Source organism: Nomascus leucogenys, chromosome 5 (genome assembly GCF_006542625.1).
Source record: "Nomascus leucogenys isolate Asia chromosome 5, Asia_NLE_v1, whole genome shotgun sequence".
NCBI lineage: Eukaryota > Metazoa > Chordata > Mammalia > Primates > Hylobatidae > Nomascus > Nomascus leucogenys.
This window is the reverse complement of record NC_044385.1, coordinates 76141902-76165935: the sequence shown is the minus strand read 5'-3', so window position 1 is coordinate 76165935 and position 24034 is coordinate 76141902. Positions and strand designations below refer to the sequence as shown.

The 24034-nt window shown below is 41.2% G+C and overlaps 1 long non-coding RNA gene across 1 annotated transcript; it reads left to right on the top strand.

Moving 5' to 3' along the window:
• Positions 1–381: 381 nt before the first annotated feature.
• LOC115835192 lies at positions 382–23679 on the top strand. Its single transcript, XR_004030172.1, has 3 exons — positions 382–1860; positions 3462–3632; positions 23544–23679. It is a non-coding gene; the product is annotated as an uncharacterized LOC115835192 (long non-coding RNA).
• Positions 23680–24034: the final 355 nt, after the last annotated feature.

Sequence of the window (24034 nt, the reverse complement as noted above, 5' to 3'; positions counted from 1 at the left end):
TTGGACAGGACGATCTCGATTTCTTGACCTCATGATCTACCCACCTTGGCCTCCCAAAGTGCCAGGATTACAGGCATGAGCCACCGTGCCCGGCCATAATAACGATTTTTTTTTTTTTTAGATGGAGTTTCACACTTGTTGCCCAGGCTGGAGTGCAATGGCGTGATCTCAGCTCACCACAACCTCCACATCCCGGGTTCAAGCAATTCTCCTGCCTCAGCCTCCTGAGTAGCAGGGATTACAGGCATGCACCACCACTGGCTTTTTTTTTTTTTTTTTTGTATTTTTAGTAGAGACAGGGTTTCTCCATGTTGGTCAGGCCGGTCTTGAACTCCCGACCTCAGGTGATCCACCCACCTTGGCCTCCCAAAGTGCTGGGATTGCAGGCGTGAGCCACTGCGCCCAGCTGCAATAATGATTTTTTTAAAAAACAAGCATTTACTGCATTTTCGTACACTAGAAGCTAAAATACCATGCTGTCCAGTTCAAAACAGGACACCTGGCACCCTGTTCCTAAGTATAACAGCTTTCTGCAAAGCCAACACCCAGTGCTTTCTGGCTGCATTGGCCTGTCCTCATTTCCCCCTGGAAAACTGTTTTAAACAGTACAGATAACATTCTGCCTCTATTACAATTAGCAGCTTCTCTCACCAGGTTATCTAGTTTGGCAAGTGCTAGTGTGGAGTAACCTAGTATCTTCTTTCAAAACCTCCCAGTGGCTGCCTTCAGGTAGCATGTGAAAAGCTGCTTATGGGGAATTCAGCAGCTGCTTCAGGCCCTCCAGGGCATTTCTTGCTGGCATCTTCTGCCTCACCAGATCGCCCTGATTATTGGTGATCTGGGCCCCCTACCTAATGGAAAACCAGCCACTCTTCTTCCCAGTCCCAAGGGATATTGATGAGGGGTCCTTAAATCTGGGATCCTTTCCCCTCCTTGCCCAATAATTGAACTCCTAAAATCCTTTTACTACCTGGGAATCTGCAAAGACAACCTTGAATTTGAACTGGAGCTAGAAGGACTTCCTCTGAACAAATTTACCCATAGGTGACTCTCTGGTACATGGTCTCTGTTGTTCAACTTTCTCTATTCTGAAGTCTGGAAGACACCCTTGCTTCTGAAAGTGGGGCCTAAGAACCTGCAGCCTCACCAGGGAGTTTGGTAGAAATCCAGAATCTGAGGCAGGATTCTAGACTTATTGGATCAGATTCTGCATTTCAACAAGATTCCCCAGTGACCCCCAGGCATCTTCAAATTTGAGAGGCCAGGAAAGTGCTCAGGCCCTTCTCTTCCCGTTGGCTGGGGAGAATTCCTGTAATTTGCCCTGTTTACGGGTCCTTAATCTCCAACTTCACTGTCCTTGCTTTCCAAAGAATCCTGAGTGGCTTCCTTCCAACACCTTGTCTGTCTTCCCCCACGTCCCTGAAGCCAGGGCCTCTTTTCTTCAAGGCCACCCCCCAACTCATCTCAGGCTGAGGCTCCTCTCTTGAGGCCATGTCCCATGGTAGCATTTCTTTGAGGGCTGCTTTTCTGCTGTTCTTCTCCCCAGGTAGGGCCTCTAAAACCAATGGAAGTGAAGTGCTACCCCTCAGAGCTGGTTTTAGCCCTTAGAGCTGGCCAGGGTCTGAGTGGGCCTCTCACGGGGCCATAGGACTGCCCTTTCCCCCAGCTTGCCTAGAATCTGAGCCCACTCACACCACATGAACATGCTATCCTTGTTCCTCTTTCCTGCCAGCCTCAACACAACCAGAATACAGCCCAGTAATGGCTGCCTACAAATGGGAGGCACCCAGGGAAGGGAGGGGAGTGCTGATTAAGAACCAGCCTGGAGGAGGGTCATGGTTTCTCTGAAACAAGAAGGAGGTGAGGGTTGATGCAGAAGGTATATTAAAATGCTTCAAGCACTTGATGCTTTGAGGGTTTGGGGATTTGAGTTTGGGTTTGTTTTTTAAGCTTAACAATGTGAAAAAGATGTCAAATAACTTTTCTGAACTGTGGCAATCAGAGCCTTGTCCAGAATCATAACTTAATGGCTTTTTGACTCTCAATTTGATGGTCAGTTTGGCTAACCAACACTTTTTACTTCTGTATTATTTATTACACAGTTGATCCCCATAATATGTTAAAAGCCTACTTCCAACCTGTTAAAATGTACCCTTGGAGTGCTGTCCAGATTCACCATTAAAATAGTGTCTTTCCAAAGTCTTATGTATTTTATTCAGCAGTTACTACAGTACTTTTTTTTTTTTTTGACAGGATCTCATTCTGTTGCCCAGGCTGGAGTCCAGCGGTGTGATCACAGCTCACTGAAGCCTTGACCTCTTAGGCTCAAGCTATCTTCTCGCCTCAGGCTCCTGAGTAGCTGGGACTATAGGCACATGCCACTATACCTGGCTAATTTTTAATTTTTTGTAGAAACTGGGTCTCACTATGTTGCCCAGGCTGGTCTCGAACTCCTGAGTTCAAGCATTCCTCACATTTTGGCCTCCCAAAGTGCTGGGATTACAGGCATGAGATGCCATGCCTGGCCATATTTTTATTTTTAAATCTTTCTATTTAAATAAGGAGAGGGAGAGAGAGAGAAGGCTCTAGGTGCATTTTTTCCAAATGGACACCTTGCCACGTTTTCAACACACATCTAAAGCCTGAATTGAGAGTATAATTTTTCTGTAGATACATCACCTTGAGGAATTTTATAAACTTCAGTTTCCTCATCTGAGAAATGAGGTAGTTGGATTAGATCAACTGGCTCATCAAGTGAGTGTAAGGAGCCTTCCAAATTTAAGAATTGTTAACATTTCCCAGAAGACTAACCAGGCAATTTTTCTTCTTTAGGTTTGACTTTCTGAGATGTCATGGCTTAGTATTCTTTAAGCAAATTCTGGAATGTTCTTGTCCCTTTGGAATAACTGTAATGTGGATTTGTTCTGTGCAACTGATGATATTCTAATGTGTTTGCGCAGGTTTAAGTCTAAATTTCCAGTCTCACACCTGTGGTTTTACCAAAAAGGTACGCTCAAGGAAACCAGTGATGGGCAAAGGATGCATGGTATAGCTATGATGCAAGAGCGCCCTCTGCAGGCCGCGCGAAGATGAGTCTGTTTCTTAAAGGGTAGCTCTTCTGCTCTTGGTGTAGAGCACAACCCTTCCCTTCTTCCTGTAGCATTCTCATCAAGAAACATTTGTTTAGTGCTTACCCTGAGCTAGGCACAGTGTGCTTAGGGCTGGGAACACAAAAATAAAAGCATCCTAGCCTTAAAGGATCTCATGGTCTAATGGGGCACATCCCAATCAGATCATTATAATGCAACTTGAGAGGTGTGTCATTGGAGCTGTGCCTCATGTCCCCATTAGTTTGCAATCACAAGTTGCACACAAGAGCCGAAATCAAACTGTACAGTACAATGCTTTTTTGTTAGGGGAGAAGGACTGGTGACTCACCCTAGCATTTTCTCTTTACACAGAAACAGATGCCCTGCCCAGAAGCAACACGGCTAATGGGTGCTACCGTGGAGACCCAGGCAACCTGAGAGTAGTCCTGACAGCCAGACCTCCAGGGCAGAAACGGGAAGGGCTACAGAGAAAGGTCAGGATTTAACAAGGAAATGGAGGAGGGCAAGAACGGGGGTCAGGAGGTATCTATGCATTTTGATATGAAATTAAGAAGTTCATTTAAAACATACAACCAAGGCCCGTGACACTTTTTGTAACAAGATTCTAGCTTATCTTCCCACTAGATCTTGTTGGACTTTTTTCAAATTGTATCTGATTGTGTTTTTCAAACTAGGCCAGAAGGGCCCCTCAACTTCTAAAATACAAAAATTCTTTCTGCTCCTCTTTTCAAATCTTCTCAGATTCTGGACACACCCAGCAATTCCATGTGCCTTTTTAATCCCTTAATCCTGTTAACTTTTTGTCTCTTCTTAGCAATGACTTCCTTTCATTTTAGAGAAGGTTCTGCTGGTAACATACTCACTATATAAGCCAGGAGAGAAAAAGAACTTGAAAGAGGAACACATTTCCTTCATATTTTTTCAAAAAAGATAAGGGAAAAAAATAAAGGAAGTGGAGAAATATACTACTCAATACTGTTGTCAAACAAATTTCTTGGAACCATGGCCTACAAGAATACCTATCTTAACTGCATTGCACTAGAAACCACATTTTCTTATTCCTTGTGTGATAATTCTAAGATAATGAATTAGATGTTAGCCATTGTTTTCCAGAATAGAATTTCTGGAGTTAGTGGTAGTTCAGGGAATTTTAGTCACAAGATATATATTTTCTATAGCTTTGTGTGTGTGTATATGTGTGTATGCATATATACTTATATACATGCACATATATACACATACACACAAACATACATGTGCTATAGCTTTTGAATGGAGATATATGTGTGTGTACACACATTCATTCATTTATATCATACAGCTTCTCTGAAGAGCAACAGAAGAAAAATGCAGGAACTACAAAGGCAACCTGGGGTCGGTCCTATGCAGTGAGCTCTTGGAGGTCTCCATCAGAAATAAAAGATTTCAGTCTTTTTTGGGCACAGTGGCTCACGCCTGTAATCCTAACACCTTGGGAGGCCAAGGTGGGATGGGAGGATTGACAAAAAAATACAAAAATTAGCCGGGGGTGGTGGTGGGAGCCTGTAGTCCCAGCTACCTGGGAGGCTAAGATGGGAGGATCACCTGAGCCAGGGAGATAGAGGCTGCGGTGAGCCAAGATCGCGCCACTGCACACCAGCCTGGGTGACAGAGTGAGACCCTGTCCTAAAAAAAAAAAAAAAAAAAAAAAAAATCAATCTTTTCATAGTTATTCAAATTTAAATAACAAAATAGAAATGTGAAGACTTGGCTCAGGAAGATTCAGTCATCTCAACAGTCACTGTAAAGAACTGCCATCAGACTCCTTTTGACTCTAAATGGAAAAGGATACCAACGCTGTTCTTCCTAGGAAGCTAATCTATAGTTAAAATAGGAACATTGCATAGCTCTGTGTATGTATAGTGTTGTAATTGTCTAACAGAGTGGAGACACTAAATGCACTCAGTGCATAAAACACATTTTATTCATTTTATTTAAAATAGAGAAGAAATTCCTGAGGGAACAATAAAATCAAGGATGTTACAGTAATTTCATGAGCCATCCAGATATAATTACCAACAAATAAAAATAAAATATTTCATAATGCTCTCAGTTTTCTTTAAATATTGGCTTATAAGGCATTGTTCTGTTATTTTCTTTGGTTAAAACAAAGTTTTTAAAATCAACATCTCATACTTGTTAGTATGTATTAGTAGGAAACCTTTATAATAAAGTAATTTTATGTGCAAAAGCTGCCTAGTTTCCAGCTCTGGAGCATTCCGGGAGCACAAACCTCAGGGGCATCATTGTGGCCCAAAGAACCTGGGGATTGAGTTGACGGGGCTTTACCCAAGACGGCCTAAAACAACACAGTTAAAGATGGAGAAACAGGCCAGGTACGGTGGCCTCCCATTTTGGGAGGCCAAGGTGGACAGATCACCTGAGATCAGGAGTTCGAGATCAGCCTGACCAACATGGAGAAATCCAATCTCTACTGAAAGTACAAAATTAGCCAGGTGTGGTGGCACATGCCTGTAATCCCAGGTACTCGGGAGGCTGAGGCAGGAGAATCGCTTGAACCCAGGAGGCAGAGGTTGCAGTGAGCCGAGATCACGCCATTGCACTCCAGCCTGGGCAACAAGAGCCAGGCTCCGTCTCAAAAAAAAAAAAAAAAAAAAAAGATGGAGAAATAGAAGCCCAGGGTTCAGCTGTTAAGATAGGCCTGGCAAGGGACAGTCAATAATGGGAGAACAGTAGGGGTTAGAACCTAGATGCTAAGAATAAGATAAAATAAGGCTTCACAAGGCCTGACTCAATTAGAACTAAGTTTAAAAGTATGGATGAGAAGATGTGCAAGAATATTCCTTGTCCCTCTTAAATTAGCAATTTAATTTACACTGAGAAATGTATGGCCATAAGGGACCAAAATAATAATAATAATAATAATAATGTTGACATGATTGGCCTATTTTTTTTTTTTTTTTTTTGAGATGGAGTCTCACACTGTCGCCCAGGTAGTGTGCAGTGGTGCGATCTCGGCTCACCGTAACCTCTGCCTCCCAGGTTCAAGCAATTCTCCTACCTCAGTCTCCCAAGCTAGGATTACAGGCGCCCACAACCACACCCAGCTAATTTTTTTTATTTTTAGTAGAGACGGGGTTTCACCAGGTTAGTCAGGCTGGTCTCAAACTCCTGACCTAAGGTGATCCACCCGTCTCAGCCTCCGAAAGTGCTGGGATTACAGGCGTGAGCTACTGCACCCAGATTGGCTGATTTCCTTCTCAAATTCTAGACATGTGGTGTGACGGCTCTTAATCACAAGCTATTCTATGGATTTACCTGAGAAAGCACTGTTACAGAGACTAGAAATACCCAAAGAAATACTGCATCCTCTCCGCAGACCTACATGGGAATCAGAAGGTGGACTGCTGAACAACAGATCAGCACAAGAAGTTCAAAGAATGAAGTTGCAATGTCATAAGGCTATGATAGCTTAGGCATCCATCTGACTACTGGAGTGTCTTATTCCCATACAGCATCTATATTAGGGCTAGATTTGCCCCTGGGGCCCAAAATGCTGGCAGTCCTATGGTATTCAGAGCCGTAAAAAAAGAGGGAATCAAAAAGACTAGGAGTTCATTTCGACAGCCTTGGCAATGTATAGGATTTTGCGATTTTCTTTTGTAAATTGGAGATTCTTTTTTTCATACATAAAACATTTTTCATAGAACCGTAAAAAGCTCCCAGACCCTTGGTGTGGGGTCTATACTATTCAATGGATAAACTGGCCCTGTCTGTCGTAGCCTCAAAGATGTAGGAACTAGCATTCCTGATAGAATTAAGGGAGTTGGAATGCTAGTTACTGGGAATAAGCCACGATGGAAGCTCCATGGGAGCAGAAACAAAACTGTATCCCCAGCACCTACACAGGGCCTGGTTCCTAGTAGGGAAAGGTAAATATTTGAAAATGAATGAACAAATTACTAGATACACCAGAAAGTGAAAGTAGAAGGGAGATGAGATAACTAGATTTAAGTAAACAAAACCTCAAGAGATCAAAATTCAAGAAATTATATCAAGTATAAAAGGCTCTAGCAGGCCGGACGTGGTGGCCCACGCCTGTAATCCCAGCACTTTGGGAGGCCAAGGAGGGTGGATCAAGTTCAAGACCAGCCTGACAAACCTGGTGAAACCCTGTCTCTACTAAAAATACAAAAACTTAGCTGGGCATGCTGGAAGGTGCCTGTAATCCAGCTACTTGGGAAGCTGAGGCAGGGGAATCACTTGAACCTGGGAGGTGGAGGTTGTAGTGAGCCGAGATCACACCATTGCACTCCAGCCTGGGCGACAGAGTGAGACTCCACCTCCCCCCACCCCACCCCCCCCAAAAAAAGGCTCTAGCATCTGGGAACCAGAATACAGGTCTAAGCTTTCACAGTTCCTGCTGACCTAGGGTAGCATCACATTTCTAGACATTTCCCCAATATATTATTGTGAAAATTTGCAAACATAGAGCAAAGTTGAAAAAATTTTATAGTGAACACCATATACCTACCATGTAGACTACCACTAACATTTCACTATAGTTGGCTTATCACATGTCTGTACCTTTCTCTAAGCATTCGTCAATCCCTGTTTCTTTTTTTTGGGGCGCATTTAAAAGTAAATTGTAGGCCGGGCGCGGTGGCTCACGCTTGTAATCCCAGCACTTTGGGAGGCCGAGGCGGGCGGATCACGAGGTCAGGAGATCGAGACCACGGTGAAACCCCGTCTCTACTAAAAATACAAAAAAATTAGCCGGGCGTGGTGGCGGGCGCCTGTAGTCCCAGCTACTCGGAGAGGCTGAGGCAGGAGAATGGCGTGAACCCGGGAGGCGGAGCTTGCAGTGAGCCGAGATTGCACCACTGCACTCCAGCCCGGATGACAGGGCAAGACTCCGTCTCAAAAAAAAAAAAAAAAAAAAAAAAAAAAAAAAAAAAAAGTAAATTGTAGACATCACTAGACTTCTGCCTAAATAACTCAGCATGTATATCATTGACTAGGTTAAATATTTGTTGACTTTTTTTCTTTTGAAGTAAAATATGTATACAATGAAATGTATAAATCTTATGTGCTTGTGTGTAAATTTCCAAGTTTTAATAATAATAAATGCCTATACCTTTGTATCCCAAATTGCTATCGAGACATAGAACATTACTATCACTTCAGAAATTTCCTTTTTTTTTTTTTAATTGAGACGGAGTCTTTTTCTGTCACCCAGGCTGGAGTGCGGTGGCACAATCTCGGCTCACTGCAGCCTCAACCTCGGGCTCAAGCAGTCCTCCTGCCTCAGCCTCCAGAGTAGCTTTTGTAGAGACAGGGTTTCACAATGTTGCCTAGGCTGGTCCTGAACTCCTGGGCTCCAGCCATCTGCCCACCTCTACCTCCCAAAGTGCTAGGATTATAGGACTGAGCCACCACGCCCAGCCCCATAATTTTTTTTTTTGAGACAGAGTTTTGCTCTTGTCGCCCAGGCTGGAGTGCAATGGCTTGATCTTGGCTCACTGCAACCTCCGCCTCCTGAGTTCAAGTGATTCTCCTGCCTCAGCCTCCCAAGTAGCTGGGATTACAGGCATGCTCACCACACCTGGCTAATTTTGTATTTTTAGTAGAGACAGAGTTTCTCCATGTTGGTCAGGCTGGTCTTGAACTCCCGACCTCAAGTGATCCGCCCACCTCAGCCTCCCAAAGTGCTGCAATTACAGGCATGAGCCACCACGCCCAGCCGATAGGCCCCATAATTTTTTAAGTCTTTTTTTTTTTTTTTTATTGCTGGGGGTACAGGACAAGGACAATAAAAATGTTGAAATTTCAATATATTCTGATTACAGCTTAAAATAGCCGGGACAACTTGCAGTGTTGGGGGAGATACCATTGTGGGAGGTGTTATACATCATCTTAAGAAATTATCTCAGGCCAAGCACAGTGGCTCACACCTTTACTCTGGGAGGCCGAGGCAGGAGGATTGCTTGAAGCTAGGAATTCGAGACCAGCCTAGGTGACATGGCGAAACCCTGTCTCTACCAAAAATACAAAAATTACCCCACCATGGTGGCACATGCCTGTGGTCCCAGCTACCTGGGAGGCTTAGGTGGGAGGATGGTTTGAGCCTGGGAGGCAGAGGTTGCAGTGAGCTGAGATTGTCCCATTGCACTCCAGCCTGGGCAACAGAGCCAGACTCTGTCTCAAAAAAAATAATAATAATCTCAAGTAATGAGATCTAGGAGAATGATTACTTGCTTACTTGCTATTCTCAAACTTCAGTCTCCAGTTGAAGAAAAGGCAAACATAAACATAGAGCCTTAGCAAACCTCTTTCCTGTTTCACATGCAACCTCCACTGACAGACACTCAGAAGGAACAGTGCGCACTGACACCCCCACCTTCCGTCCTATAACTCAAACGGCCTAGGGGCCTGGGACTGCTGGGCTCCAGACTGCTCTGGGGAGCTTTCTGTACTTTTTCTAATGCCTAGGCAAATTCAGTTCTTAAAACCAACAAGCCGGTAAGTCTTTGTTCCCCTCGAATTATGTTTGAAGCAATTTCAAATGCTTTCTAAGTTTATATCTTAATAAAATAAAATTTATATTACCAGATTGGATCTTTATGTAATGAGCAGTTTTTTATTTGTTGTTGTTGTTTTTAATTGAGATGGAGTCTCGCTCTGTCATCCAGGCTGGAATGCAATGGTGCAATTTCAGCTTGCTGCAACCTCCGCCTCCTGGTTTCAAGTGATTTTTCGTGCCTCAGCCTCTCAAGTACCTGGGATTACAGGTGCCTGCCACGATGCCCGCCTAAGTTTTTTTTTTTTGAGATGGAGTCTCACTCTGTCGCCCAGGCTGGAGTGCAATGTCATGATCTCGGCTCACTGCAAGTTCCGCCTCCTGGGTTCACGCTATTCTCCTGCCTCAGCCTCCCGAGTAGCTGGGACTACAGGCACCCACCACCACGCCCGGCTAATTTTTTGTATTTTTAGTAGAGATGGGGTTTCACCATGTTAGCCAGGAAGGTCTCGATCTCCTGACCTCGTGGTCCACCTGCCTTGGCCTCCCAAAGTACTGGGATTACAGGCATGAGCCACCGCGCCCAGCCTGTTTTGTATTTTTTTTAGTAGAGATGGGGTTTCACCATGGTGCCCAGGCTGGTCTTGAACTCCTGATCTCCGATGATCCACCCACCTCGGCCTCCCAAAGTGCTGAGATTACAGGCGTGAGCCACCACACCCAGCCAATGAGCAGTTTTCTATGCAACATTTCAGATGCAGCTTCTGGCTTTAGAACATGGAACTAACTTCAGTCTCATCTGAGCGGTACCTGGACATTGTGATATCATTAAAAAATACCATATTAAAATACACTTTTAAAACTTTTATTATGGAAATTTTCAATCACACACAAAAATAGAATAATCAATCCTCCTGTACCCATCACCCAGCCCCAACAATGATCTTCTTAGGAAAATATTTTAAGATTCACCCATGTTTTTTTGTATGAATCAATAATCTGTTCCTTTTTATTGCTAAGTAGTATTCCATTATATGGATTATCGCAATTTATCATTTTTGATTGCTCGTTTTGGGAAAATTATGTATAAATAGTCATATACATGTTTTTGTATGAATGTAAGCTTTCATTTCACTTGGATAAATACCTAGAAGTGAGATTGCTGGGTCACATAAGTATATGCTTAACTGTATAAGAAACTGCCAAATTTGTTTTTCCAAAGTGGCTGTACCATTTTGTATTTCCACCAGCAATGAATGACTCTGTTACTCCACATCAAGGCCAATATTTTGTATTCAGTTCTTTATTTTAGCCATTGTAATAGGTGCATAGTGGTATCCCATTGTGGTTTTAATTTGCATATCCTTCATGACTAATGATGTTGAATATCTCTTTCCCTGTGTTTATTTGCCATCCATATATCTTCTTTGGGGAAGACAGACATTTGCACAGTTTTAAGTTTAATTATTTGTTTTATTATTGTTATGGTTAAAGAGTTCTTTATATATTCCAGATATAAACTCTTTATTGGATATGTGATTTGCAGATATTTTCTCCTTGTCTATGGCTTGTATTTTCATTCTCTTCACAGATTTTTATACAAAGCAAAAGTCTTTTTTTTCTTTTCTTTTTTTTTTTTTTTGAGACATAGTCTCGCACTTTCGCCCAGGCTGGAGTGCAATGGCGCAATCTTGGCTCACTGCAAACTCCACTTCCTGGGTTCAAGTGATTGTCCTGCTTCAGCCTCCCAAGTAGCTAGGATTACAGGTGCCCGCCACCATGCCCAGCTAATTTTTGTATTTTTAGTAGAGATGGTGTTTCACCATGTTGGCCAGGCTGGTCTCGAACTACTGACCTCGTGATCCACCCGCCTCAGCCTCCCAAAGTGCTGGGATTACAGACATGAGCCACCATGCTCAACCTGCAAAAGTTTTTAATTTTCATAAAACTCAATTTCTCATTTTTTTCTTTGATGGGTTCTGCTTTTGGTGTCATACTATGAGTATGTAATACTCATAGTTGGCTGGGCATGGTGGCTCATGCCTGTAATCCCAGCACTTTGGGAGGCCAAGGAGGGTGGATCACCTGAGGTCAGGAGTTCGAGACTAGCCTGGGCAACATGGTGAAACCCTGTCTCTACTAAAAATACAAAAATTAGCTGGGCCTGGTGGCGCATGCCTGTAATCTCAGCCTCTGGCAGGAGAATCGCTTTAACCTGGGAAGGAGGTTGCAGTGAGCCGAGATCATGCCATTGCACTCTAGCCTGAGCGACTACAGCGAAACTCCATCTCAAAAAAACAAAGAAACAAACAAACCTCATAGTCAAACTCAAGGTCTCTTACACTTTCTCCTAGACGTTTTATAGTTTTATATTTTATATTTAGGTCTATAAACCACTTTGAAATAATTTTTGTATAAGGTATGAAGTGTGTGTTGAGGCTCCTTTTTTGCATATGAAGAATCATTCTAGCACCATTTGTTGAAAAAAACTGTTCCTTCTCTATTGAATTGCCTTTGAACTTTTGTCAAAAATCTGTTGACTATATTCGTGTAAGTTTAATTTGGGCTGTTTATTCTGTTTAATGTATATACGTGTCTATTCTTTCAACAATACCATGCTGTCTTGATTACTATAGCTTTACAGTAAGCCTTAAAGTAGTGTGGGTCCTCCAACTTAGTTCTTTTGTTGTTGTTTTATTTAAAAAAAAAAAAAAACTGGGCCAGGTGCATTGGTTCATGCCTGTAATCCCAGCAGTTTCGGAGGCCAAGGTGGGCGGGTCGCTTGAGGGCCGGAGTTTGAGACCAGCCTGGCCAACATGCTGAAACGCCCTCTCTACTAAAAATACAAAAATTACCCAAGTGTGGTGGTGGGTGCCTGTAATCCCAGCTACTTGGGAGGCTGAGGCAGGAGAATCACTTGAACCCAGGAGGCAGAGGTTGCAGTGAGCCAAGATTGCACCACTGTACTCCCATCTGGGCAATAGACGGAGACTCTGTCTCAAAAAAAAAAAACAAAACAAACAAACAAACAAACAAAAAAAACAAGAAACCAAAAACTAAAAAAAATTGGCTCCTGTAGTTTAATTGCCTTTTCCATTTTATTTATTTTTATTTTTATTTTTAATTTTTTAAAAAAATAGAGACAGGATCTCTTCTATGTTGCTGCCCAGGCTGGTCTCAAACTCTTGGGCTCAAGTGATCTGCCCACCTTGGCTTCCCAAAGTGCTGGGATTATAGGTGTAAGCCACCATGCCCAGCCTCCATATAAATTTTGAAACAATTTGTCAGTATCTAAAAATGTGCCTGAGATTTCCTCGAGATTGTGCTGTTTGTGGGAGAATGACATCTTAATCATATTGAGCCTTCCAAGCCATATAGATACTTTATCTGTACATTTATTTAGATCTTCTTTATTTCATCAATGTTTTTTAGGTTTCAGCATATGGATGCTGTACATATGCCTTAAATTTATACCTAAGCTCTTTAGTTGAGCTATTTTAAATGGTGCTGCCTTTTAAATTTCAAATTCTAATTTTTCATTGCTGTTATACAGGAATATATGATTGACTCTTTTAAATTAACCTTGTATCCTGTGACCTTGCTAAACTTGTATTAATCCAACAGTTTTATTGTAGATTCTTTAGGAATTTCTTCATAGATAATCATGCTGTCTGCAAATAGAGACCATTTTGTTTCTTCCTTTCCAATCTGTATGCCTTTTATTTCTTTTTCTTGCCTTTCGCCATTAAGTATGATATTAGCAGGTTTTTTTGTAGATGCCACTTAGATTAAGGAAGTGACCTTATATTCTTAGTTTCTAAGAAGTTTTTTATGGAGTTTGTTGTTTGATTGGTTTAATCATGAATGGATGATGAATTTTGTCAAATGCTTTTTCTATACCTAATAAGAGCATTCTTTTTTCTTTTCATCTATTCTATTGATGAATTATATCAATTGATTTTCAGATGTTGAACCACCTTTGAATTCCTGGTATAAACCTCATTTGGTTTTTTTTTTTTTTTTTTTTGAGACGGAGTCTCACTCTGTCGCCAGGCTGGAGTGCAGTGGCATGCTCTCAGCTCACTGCAACCTCCACCTCCTGGGTTCAAGCAATTCTCCTGCCTCAGCCTCCTGAGTAGCTGGGACTACAGGCGCATGCCACCATGCCCAGCTAATTTTTGTATTTTTAGTAGAGATGGGGTTTCACCATATTGGCCAGGCTGGTCTGGAACTCCTGACCTTGTGATCCACCCACTTCAGCCTCCCAAAGTGCTGGGATTACAGGCATGAGCCACCACACTCGGCCCTCATTTGGTCCTTAATTAATAAACTTTAGTTTTTAGATCAGTTTTAGGTTTATAGCCAAATTGAGCAGAAAATACAGAGAGTTCCCATATACCCTGTTCCCCCACAACACAACCTCCCCAGCCATCAGCATGCCATACTATAATGGTACACTTGTTACAACTGATGGCCCTACAATTACCCATCATTATCACCCAAAGTCCATACTTTACATTAGTGTTCATTCTTGGTGTTATACTTTCTATGAATTTTGACAAATGTATAATGACATATTCACCATTGCAGTATTATACAGCATAGTTTCACTGCCCTAAAAAAGTCCCATGTTTCACCTATTCATACCTCCCTTTCTCCCAACCCCTGACAACCACTGACCTTTTTATTGTCTCCATAGTTGTGTCTTTTCCAGAATGTCATATAGTTGGTGTCATACAGTATGCAGCCTTTTAGATCGGCTTATTTCACTCAGTGATAAGCATTTGTTTCTTCCATGTCTTTTTATGGCTTGATATCTCATTTCTTTTTACTGCTGAATAATATTCCATTGTCTAGGTATACCTCAGTTTATTTATCATTCACTTACTGAAGGACATCTTGGTTGCTTCCAACTTTTCACAACTATGAATAAAGCTTCTGTATACATCCATGTGCAGGTTTTTGTGTGGACACAAATTTTCAGTTTATTTCGGTAAATAATAAGGCATGCATTGCTGGATCATATGGTAAAAGTATGTTTAGTTTTATAAGAAGCTGCTGTCTTCTGAGGTAGCTGTACCATTTTGTATTCCCATCAGCAAGGATTAATATTCCTGTTGCTCCATATCCTTGCCAATATTTGGTATTGTCAGTGTTTTGGATTTTAGTTATTCTAATACATGTGTAGTGATAGCCCATTGTTTTAATTTGCAATTCTCTAATGATGTAATATGTTTAAATCTTTTCATATGTTTACTTGCTATCTGTATATCTTCTTTGATTAGGTGTCTGTTCAGGTCTTTTGCCCATTTTTTAATTGGGCTGCTAATTTTCTTATTGTTGAGTTTTAAGATTTCTTTGTGTATTTTGGATAAGAGTCCTTTATCATATGGTTCTTTTGCAAATATTTTCTCCCAGTCTGTGGCTTCTCTTCTCATTCTCTTGACGTTGTCTTTTGCAGAGCAGAAGTTTTAATTTTGTTGAAGTTCAGCTTATCAATTGTTTCTTTCATGAACTATAATTTTGGTATTGGATCTAAAAAGTTATCACTGGCTGGGAGTGGTGGCTCATGCCTGTAATCCCAGCACTTTGGGAGGCCAAGGCTGATGGATCATGAGGTCAGGAGATCGAGACCATCCTGGCTAACACAGTGAAACCCCATCTCTACTAAAAATGCAAAAAACAAAAAATTAGCCAGGCATGGTGGCGGGTGCCTGTAGTCCCAGCTACTTGGGAGGCTGAGGCAGGAGAATGGCGTGAACCCTGGAGGTGGAGCTTGCAGTGAGCTGAGATCGCACCACTGCACTCCAGCCTGGGCAACAGAGCGAGACTCCGTCTCAAAAAAAAGAAAAAGTCATCACCATACCCATATGTGTTAGTCTGTTTTGTGTTGCCCTGAAGGAATATGTAAGGCTGAATAATTTATAAAGAAAATGGGTTTATTTGGCTCACAGTTCCACAGGCTATACAAGAAGTGTAGTGCCAGCATCTGCTTCTGGTGAAACCTCGGGAAGTTTACCATCATGGCAGAAGGCAAAAGGGGAGCTAGTGTATCACATGGTGAGAGAGGGAGCAAGAGAGAGGGGAGGAGGTGCCGGGCTCTTTTAAAACTAGCTTTTGCATGAACTAATAGAGTGAGAACTCATATATTATCTCAAGGAGGGCACCAAGCCATTCATGAGGGATCCACCCCCATGACCCAAATACCTCCCACCAGGTCCCACCTCCAACATTGGGGATCACATTTCAACATGAAATCTGGAGTGGATACACATCCAAACCATATCAGCAAAGTCATCTAAGTTTTTCTCTGTTATTTTATAGGAGTTTTATAGTTTGCATTTTACGTTTAGGTCTATGATTCATTTTGAGTTAATTTTGGGAAGGGTTTAAGGTCCATGTTTAAGTTTATTTTTTGCACATGGATGTCCAGTTGTTCCAGAACCATTTGCTCCATTGTATTACCTTTGCTCCCTTGTCGAAGGTTAGTTGGCTCTGTTTATGTGGGTTTATTTCTGGTATCTCTGTTCTGTTTCATTGATCTATTTCACTAATATCACACTGTCTTGATTACTGCAGCTTTCTATAAGTCTTTTTTTTTTAACTTGTTAGAAACCAAGTCTTTCTATGTTGCTCAAGCTGATCTTGAACTCCTGGGCTCAAATGATCCTCCTACCTCAGCCTTTTGAGTAGTCGGGATTATAGGTGTGAGCCACCATGCCTGACCTCTAGTAAGTCTAGTAAGTTGGGTACTATCAGTCCTCTAACTGTTCTCCTCCTTTATTGTTGAGCTGGCTATTCTGTGTCTTTGCCTCTTCACATAAACTTTAGAATTAGTTTATCAACATCCACAAAGTAACTTGACTGGATTTTGATTAGGACTGTATTGAATCTATAGATCCAGTTCAGAACTGACATCTCAACAACACTGGGTCTTCCTATCCATGAACATGGACTATATCTCCATTTATTTAAGTCTTCTGATATTTTTTCATCAGAGTTTTGTAGTCTTTCTTATATAGATCTTCTACATATTTTGTTAGATTTATACCTATTTCTTTTCGGAAGGATATAAATGGTATTGTGTTTTTAATTTCAAATTCTGCTTGTTCATTGCTTACAGTATATCAGAAGGCAATTGGCTTTTGTACATTAACTTTGTATCCTACAACCCTGCTATAATTGCTTATTAGTTCAAGGAGGGTTGTTTGTTGATTCTTTTGGATTTCTACAATCATGTCATCTGCAAACAAAGATAATTTTACTTCTTCCTTCCCAATCTGTATGCCTTTTATTTCTTTTTCTTGTGTTCTTGCATTAACTAGGACTTCCAGTATGATGTTGAAAAGCAGTGGTGAGAAGGGACATATTTGCTATGTCCCTGATAGTGTGAGAAAATCTTCAAGTTTCTCACCATGAAGTATAATGTCAGCTGTAGGTTTTCTGGTAGATGTTCTTCATCAAGTTGAGCAAGTTCATCTCTATTCTCAATTTATTGTGAGTTTTTAAAGTCATGAATTGGATTTTGTCAAATGCTTTTTCTGCATCTATTTATATGACCATGTGATTTTTCTTCTTTAGCCTGTTGATGTGATGGATTATATTAATTGATTTTCAAATGTTGAACTAGCCTTGCCTACCTTGGATAAATTCCACTTGGCCATGGTGTGTAATTCTTTCTTTACATGGTTGGATTCAACTTGCTAGTATTTTGTTCAGGATTTTTGAATCTATGTTCATGAGAGATGTTACTCTATTGTTTTCTTGTATTTTTTTTTTTCTGAGACAAGGACTCACTCTGTTGTCTAAACTAAAGTGCAGTGGCATGATCATAGCTCACTGCAGCCTTGATCTCCTGGGCTCAAGTGATCCTCCCACTTCAGCTTTCCGAGTAGCTGGGACTACAGGTGTGTGCAACCATACCAGCTACTTTTTTTTTTTTTTAAGTAGAGATGAGGTCTTGCTATGTTGCCCAAGCTGGTCTTGAACTCCTGAACTCAAGTGACCCTCCCACCATAGCCTCCCAAAGTGTGGGATTACAGGTGTGAGCCACTGCACCCAGCTCTTGTAATGTCTTTGTCTAATTTGAATATTAGGGTAATGCCAGCCTCATAGAATGATTTAGGAAGTATCCCCTCTGCTTCTGTCTTCTGGAACAGATTGTATAGGATTGGTATAATTTCTTCCTTAAATGTTTGGTAGAATTCACTAATGAATCCATTTGAGTCTGGTGGTTTCTGTTTTGGAAGTTTATTAATTATTAATCCAACTTCTTTAATCAATATAGGTTTACTAAAAGTATTGATTTCTTTTTGTGTTAATTTTGGCAGATTGTGCCTTTTAAGTAATTAGTCCATTTCATCTAGGTTATCAAATGTGTGGGCATAGAGTTATTCATAATATTCCTTTATTATTCTTTTAGTGTCCATGGGATCTGTAGTGATGCTTCTCTTTCACTTCTGATATTAGTAATTGTGTCTTCTCTTTTTCTTAGTAAGCCTGGCTAGAGGTTTATCAACTTTATTGATTTTTTTTAAACTAGATTTTGGTTTTGTTATTTTTCTCTATTGGTCTCCTGCTTCCAGTTTCATTGATTTCTGCTATAATTTTTATTTATTTTATTCTGCTTATTTGGATTTAATTTGCTCTTCTTTTTCTAGTTTCCTAAGGCAGATTATTGGATTATTTTATTTTACTTTTTTCTTTGATGGCATGGTGGAGATGGCTGGTGTTGTATGAACCCAGATTCATGACAACTGAAGAAAGTTGCACCTTGGCCTTCTCTGAGCTAAAAGCTGAAAGCTGGATTAATGATTTTAAATCTTCTTTTCTAATATATGTATTCAATACTATAAATTTCTTTTTTTTTTTTTTTTGAGACAGAGTCTCGCTCTGTCGCGCAGGCTGGAGTGCAGTGGCGCAATCTCGGCTCACTGCAAGCTCCGCCTCCCGGGTTCACGCCATTCTCCTGCCTCAGCCTCTCCGAGTAGCTGGGACTACAGGTGCCCGCCACCACGCCCGGCTAATTTTTTTGTATTTTTAGTAGAGACGGGGTTTCACCATGGTCTCGATCTCCTGACCTCGTGATCCGCCCACCTCGGCCTCCCAAAGTGCTGGGATTACAAGCGTGACCCACCGCGCCCGGCCAATACTATAAATTTCTAAGCACTGCTTTTGCTGTATCTTAGACATTTTGATAAGTTATGTTTTCATTTATTTCAAATATTTTTAACTCTCTTCATCAGACTTTTTCTTTGACTCATATATTACTTAGAATTATGTTGTTTAATCTGGGAGGCCAAGATGGGTGGATCACAAGGTCAGGAGATCAAGACCATCCTGGCTAACACGGTGAAACCCCATCTCTAATAAAAAATACAAAAAAATTAGCCAGGCATGGTGGCGGGTGCCTGTAGTCCCAGCTACTCAGGAGGCTGAGGCAGGAGAATGACGTGAACCCGGGAGGTGGAGCTTGCAGTGAGCCGAGATCGCACCACTGCACCCCAGCCTGGGTGACAGGGAAAGACTCCGTCTCAAAAAAAAAAAAAAAAAAAAATAGAAGTATGTTGTTTAATTTCCAGGTATTTGTGATTCTCAGCTATCTTTCTGATATCAATTTCTAGTTTAATTTTATGAGGTCTGAAAGCAGACACTATATGACTTCTTTTATATTTGTTGAGGTGTGTTTTATGGCCCAGAATGTGATCTGTCTCGGTGAATGCTCCATGTGATCTTGAGAAGAATTGTAACCTGCTGCCTGCTGCTGGATGAAATATTCTATAGATGTCAATTATATACAGTTGATTGATAGTGTTGTTGAATTCAACTATGTCCTTACTGGTTTTCTGCCTGCTGACTGTGTCCATTTCTGATAGAGGAGTGTTAAAGTCTCCAACTATAATAGTAGATTCACCCAGTTCTTCTTGCAGTTTTATCAGTTTTTCCCTTACATATTTGGATGCCCTGTTGTTAGGTGAATACACACTAAGAATTATTATGTCGGCGGGGTGCAGTGGCTCATGCCTGTAATCCCAGCACTTTGGGAGGCTGAGGCGGGCAGATCACCCGAGGTCAGGAGTTCGAGACCAGCCTGGCCAACATGGTGAAACCCAATTTCTACTAAAAACTACAAAAAATTACATGGGTGTGGTGGCAGTCGCCTGTAATCCCAGCTACTCAGGAGGCTGATACAGAATTGCTTGAACCCTGGAGGCAGAGGTTGCAGTGAACCAAGATTGTGTCATTGTACCATTGTACTCCAGCCTGGGTGACACAGAAAAACTCCATCTCAAAAAAAAAAAAAAAAAAAAAAAGAGTGACTATGTCTTCTTGGGGTATTGAATGCTGTTTCATTATGTAATTTCCCTCCTTATCCCTGATACCTGTACTTGCTCTGAAGTTTGCTTTGCCTGAAATTAATATAGCTACTTCCACTTTCTCTTAATTAGTATTGACATGGTATATCTTTCTTCATCCATTTACTTTTAATCTATATATGTCCTTATATTTCAAATGTGTTTCTTTCTTTCCCCCTTTTTTTTTTTGTTTGAGAAGGAGTCTCGCTCTTTTACCCAGGCTGGAGTGCAATGGCATGATCTTGGCTCACTGCAGTCTCCGCCTTCCAGGTTCATGCAATTCTCCTGCCTCAGCCTTCTGAATAGCTGGGATTACAAGTGCACGCCACCACGCCTGGATAATTTTTGCATTTTTAGTAGAGATGGGGTTTCACCATGTTGGCCAGGCTGGTCTCAAACTCCTGACCTTGTAACCCGCCCACCTTGGCCTCCCAAAGTGTTGAGATTACAGGCGTGAGCCACTGTTCCTGGGATAAAATGTGTTTCTTGTAGACAACATACAGTTCGGTCTTGTTTTTAGATCTACTCAATCTTTGTCTTAGTAAAATTTAAATCATTAACATTTACAGTCATTACAGATATAGTTGGATTAATATATCATATTTGTTACTGCTTTCTATTTGTTGCCCTTGTTTTTCATTCCTGTTTTTGTTTTCCACAGTTTTTCTGCCTTTTGTGGTTTTAATTGAGCACTTTATACAATTTCATGTTCTCTTCCTTCTTGGCATGTCACTTATTCTTCTTTTTTCACTTTCTTTAGTGGTTGCCCTAGAGTTTGCAGTATACATTTATAATTAATGTAAGTCCACTTTCAAATAACACTGTACTACATCATGGGTAGTGTGTCTTTTAATAATAAAATATCATTAATTCATTCCTCTTGTTTCTTGTATCACTGCTACAAAACATCACTTCAAAAATTAAAGAAGATACAAATAAATGGAAAGACATCCCATGTTCATGGATTGGAAGGCTTAATATTGTTAGAATAACAATACTACCCAAAGTGATCTATAAATTAAGTACAATTCCTATCAAAATTCCAAGGCTTTCTGTTTTTGCAGAAAAAAATTTAAAAACCCTAAAATGCATATAAAATCTCAAAGAACCCCATATAGCCAAAAAAATCTTTAGGAAGAAAAACAAAGCTGGAGGTCTCATACTTCCCATTTTGAAACATATCACAAAGCTACAGTAATCAAAATAGTATTATATTGACATAAAGACAGACACACAGACCAATGGAACAGAAGAGTGAGCCCAGAAATAAGCCCTCACATATATTGTCAAATGATATTTGACGAGGGTGCCAAGGCCACAAAATGGGGGAGAGACTAGTCTCTTCAACAAATGATGTTGGGAAAACTGATTATGTCCAAGTTTTAAAAAATGACTTTACACCATGTACAAAAATTAACTTAAAATGTGTTAAAGGCCTGAACATAAGACCTGAAACTATAGAACTCCTAGGAGAGACAAATGAAATGGTTTTGCTCCCAACCTCTCTGGTCATATTAGTCAGAGTGGCTGATGGAGTGGCATGCTCGTGTAAAAACTCAAGTTTGGTCAAGAACATATTGGGCTAAGGGGTGTATTTTTCCAACAGGCAATCTGTCACTGGCCTTGAGTATCCCTGTATGTTTTTGCTGGGCATACCAGGAATGCAAAGCCCTGACCATTCTTTACCAGGCCCACTTCTCAAGATTGTGTTTGCAGCAAGCAAACCTGAAGGATGGGGTAATATCTCCCCAAAACAGCAGGCTGGCTTCCACTTGCCTTAAAAACAATGAATACCCCAAACTCAGTGTTTCTTTACTCTATGCGACCAACTACATTCTAAGGCATGCATCATGAGCCCTTTGTGTCACTTCCAATAAGCCTTGTGGGGCATGGAGACTGACACAAACAAATATGAAGTTCTGAATACTACTTTTGCTGTGGGCAATAAAATGCTTTTTCTCTGACTCAGGAATCTTCCGTCTCCTGCCGGCATCCATGAAACCAAAACAGGCTAACTTGTAAGCTTATAAGTGGGGCAAAATCCCAGGCCTTGCACAGCTTTTGACAGTCTCACATTCTGTATTTAGCTGACTGCACTCTAACAGAGTTATTTAACTTGTTCTTTACCCCCATATTTTTTATAGACTAAAAAATAAATTTAGAAATTTCATCAGATTCAAGTTCAGCTTTTAAGGCAGGAATACTTTGCAAGTGGTGCTGTTTTCTTATTGCATCACATTAGGAGACATAATGTCAGGTTTTCCACTTTTAGTGATACTAGGCTTATTCAGGTTATAGTTTTACTATACATTAATGATCCATTATTTCATTAGTTCCTTTAACCACTAGAATTCTTCAGTAATAGAGAACTTTCTATCATCAACTTTGTTGCCCTAAAATTACTTCAGCCCTTCAATCTAGGCAGCAGGGCACTCTTCCCTGGGTTCCTTGTTCCAGGGGGCCCTGCATTTTGGGGTATCTTCCTCACAATTTTCTGAGTCTCCCTCTGATCCCTGGGACTGACAAGGGCTATCAGAGCCATCCAGGTGAGGTGCCCCCATCCCATACTGGGACCTGTGTGTGTCCTAGTTTCTGCTTTTTCCCTTTGGGGTATTCTACAACCCTCTATACCATACTTGGGATGGACCAGATGCCCTGAGAAGATACAAAAATCAGAGCTGGAATCCAAAAAGGAGACCTGGAAAGTGAATTGCTCCTGTTGGCATAGTATTTCTTTCCAGAGATTATGCAAGATTGCGTTGTCAAGTGGTGATGACATGCTGATTTTTAATAACTCTTGGCTCTGGGCTACCTGTGGTTCACTATCAACCCTTGAGCTTGAGCCATGTGTGTGGATCTGTGTATCCTACAGCATCCCATGTACCTCATGTCACTGACACTCGCGGCAGTTACCCCACAACACACAGGCTCTACACCTCATGTCAGGCAATCCTTCAGGAGTGTCAGTGCCTATCTCCCTTGAAGGCTTTTGAGACCATACCTCTACAATGTCAGTCAGCCCTTTTAATCAATATCCTCTCCTGCTTCCTATTAACTTGGTGACCATAATCTCCCTGGTTGATCTTAAGCTCTGCTGGCCAAATAATGGACATTCCTTATGTAAAGAGGAGAGCCTCTCACCAATCCTCCCTACCAGTGGTGGTGTGTGAAAGGTAGGGATGTGGTCAACATAGGAATGTTCTAGGAATATAAAGGTTATAGTTTAAAGAGTTGAAGAGAAGACCTGGTCTTCTCTTGAAAAAATTCCCAAACAATAAATTTAGCATGATAAGAAAACAAAGTATTTTTCATTTTTTTCTGCATAATCTGGGTAAACCCTGTGTTTGTGGTCATGATAGCAGTACCATAACCTGTGAGAGAGTCATTAGAAGCCAGTATTCTTGGGCAGCATGATGAAGAATGTAGCCTAATGAGTTCTGATGCAATCGGCATTAAATAAATGCAGGGCAAGAAGATCTATGTTGTTTCAATACATTAAGATAATGAAGAACCATGGTGGCATGTGAGTAATAACAGAATGCTACTTGTTTCTCACAGTGGGAGACATGAAACTAAACAGGAATGATACATTGACAATAAAGAACATGAAGAGATGGTTCCTGGACACTACAAGAAACCTGTGGTCCCAGCTACTCGAAGACTGAAGTGAGAGGATCACTTGAGCCCAGAAGGTCGATGCTACGGTGAGCCATGATCATGCCACTATACTCCAGCCTAGGTGACAGAGCGAGACTCCATCTCAGAAAAAAAAAAAAAAAAAAAAAGGAAAGAAGGAAGGAAGGGAAGGAAAGGAAAGGAAGGGAATGAAGGGAAGGAAGGGAAGGAGGGAAGGAGGGAGGGAAGAAGGGAGAGAAGGAGGGAGGGAGGGAGGGGAAGAGGAGAAGGAGGAGAAGGACAGGAAAGAAGAAAGAAGAAGGAAGGAGGAGGAGGGAAGAGGAGGAGAAGGAAGAAGAAGAAATGAGACGAAGGAGAAGAAAGAAGAAAAAGGAGGAAGAAGAGGAAGGGGAAGAAGAAGAGGAAGCAGAAGC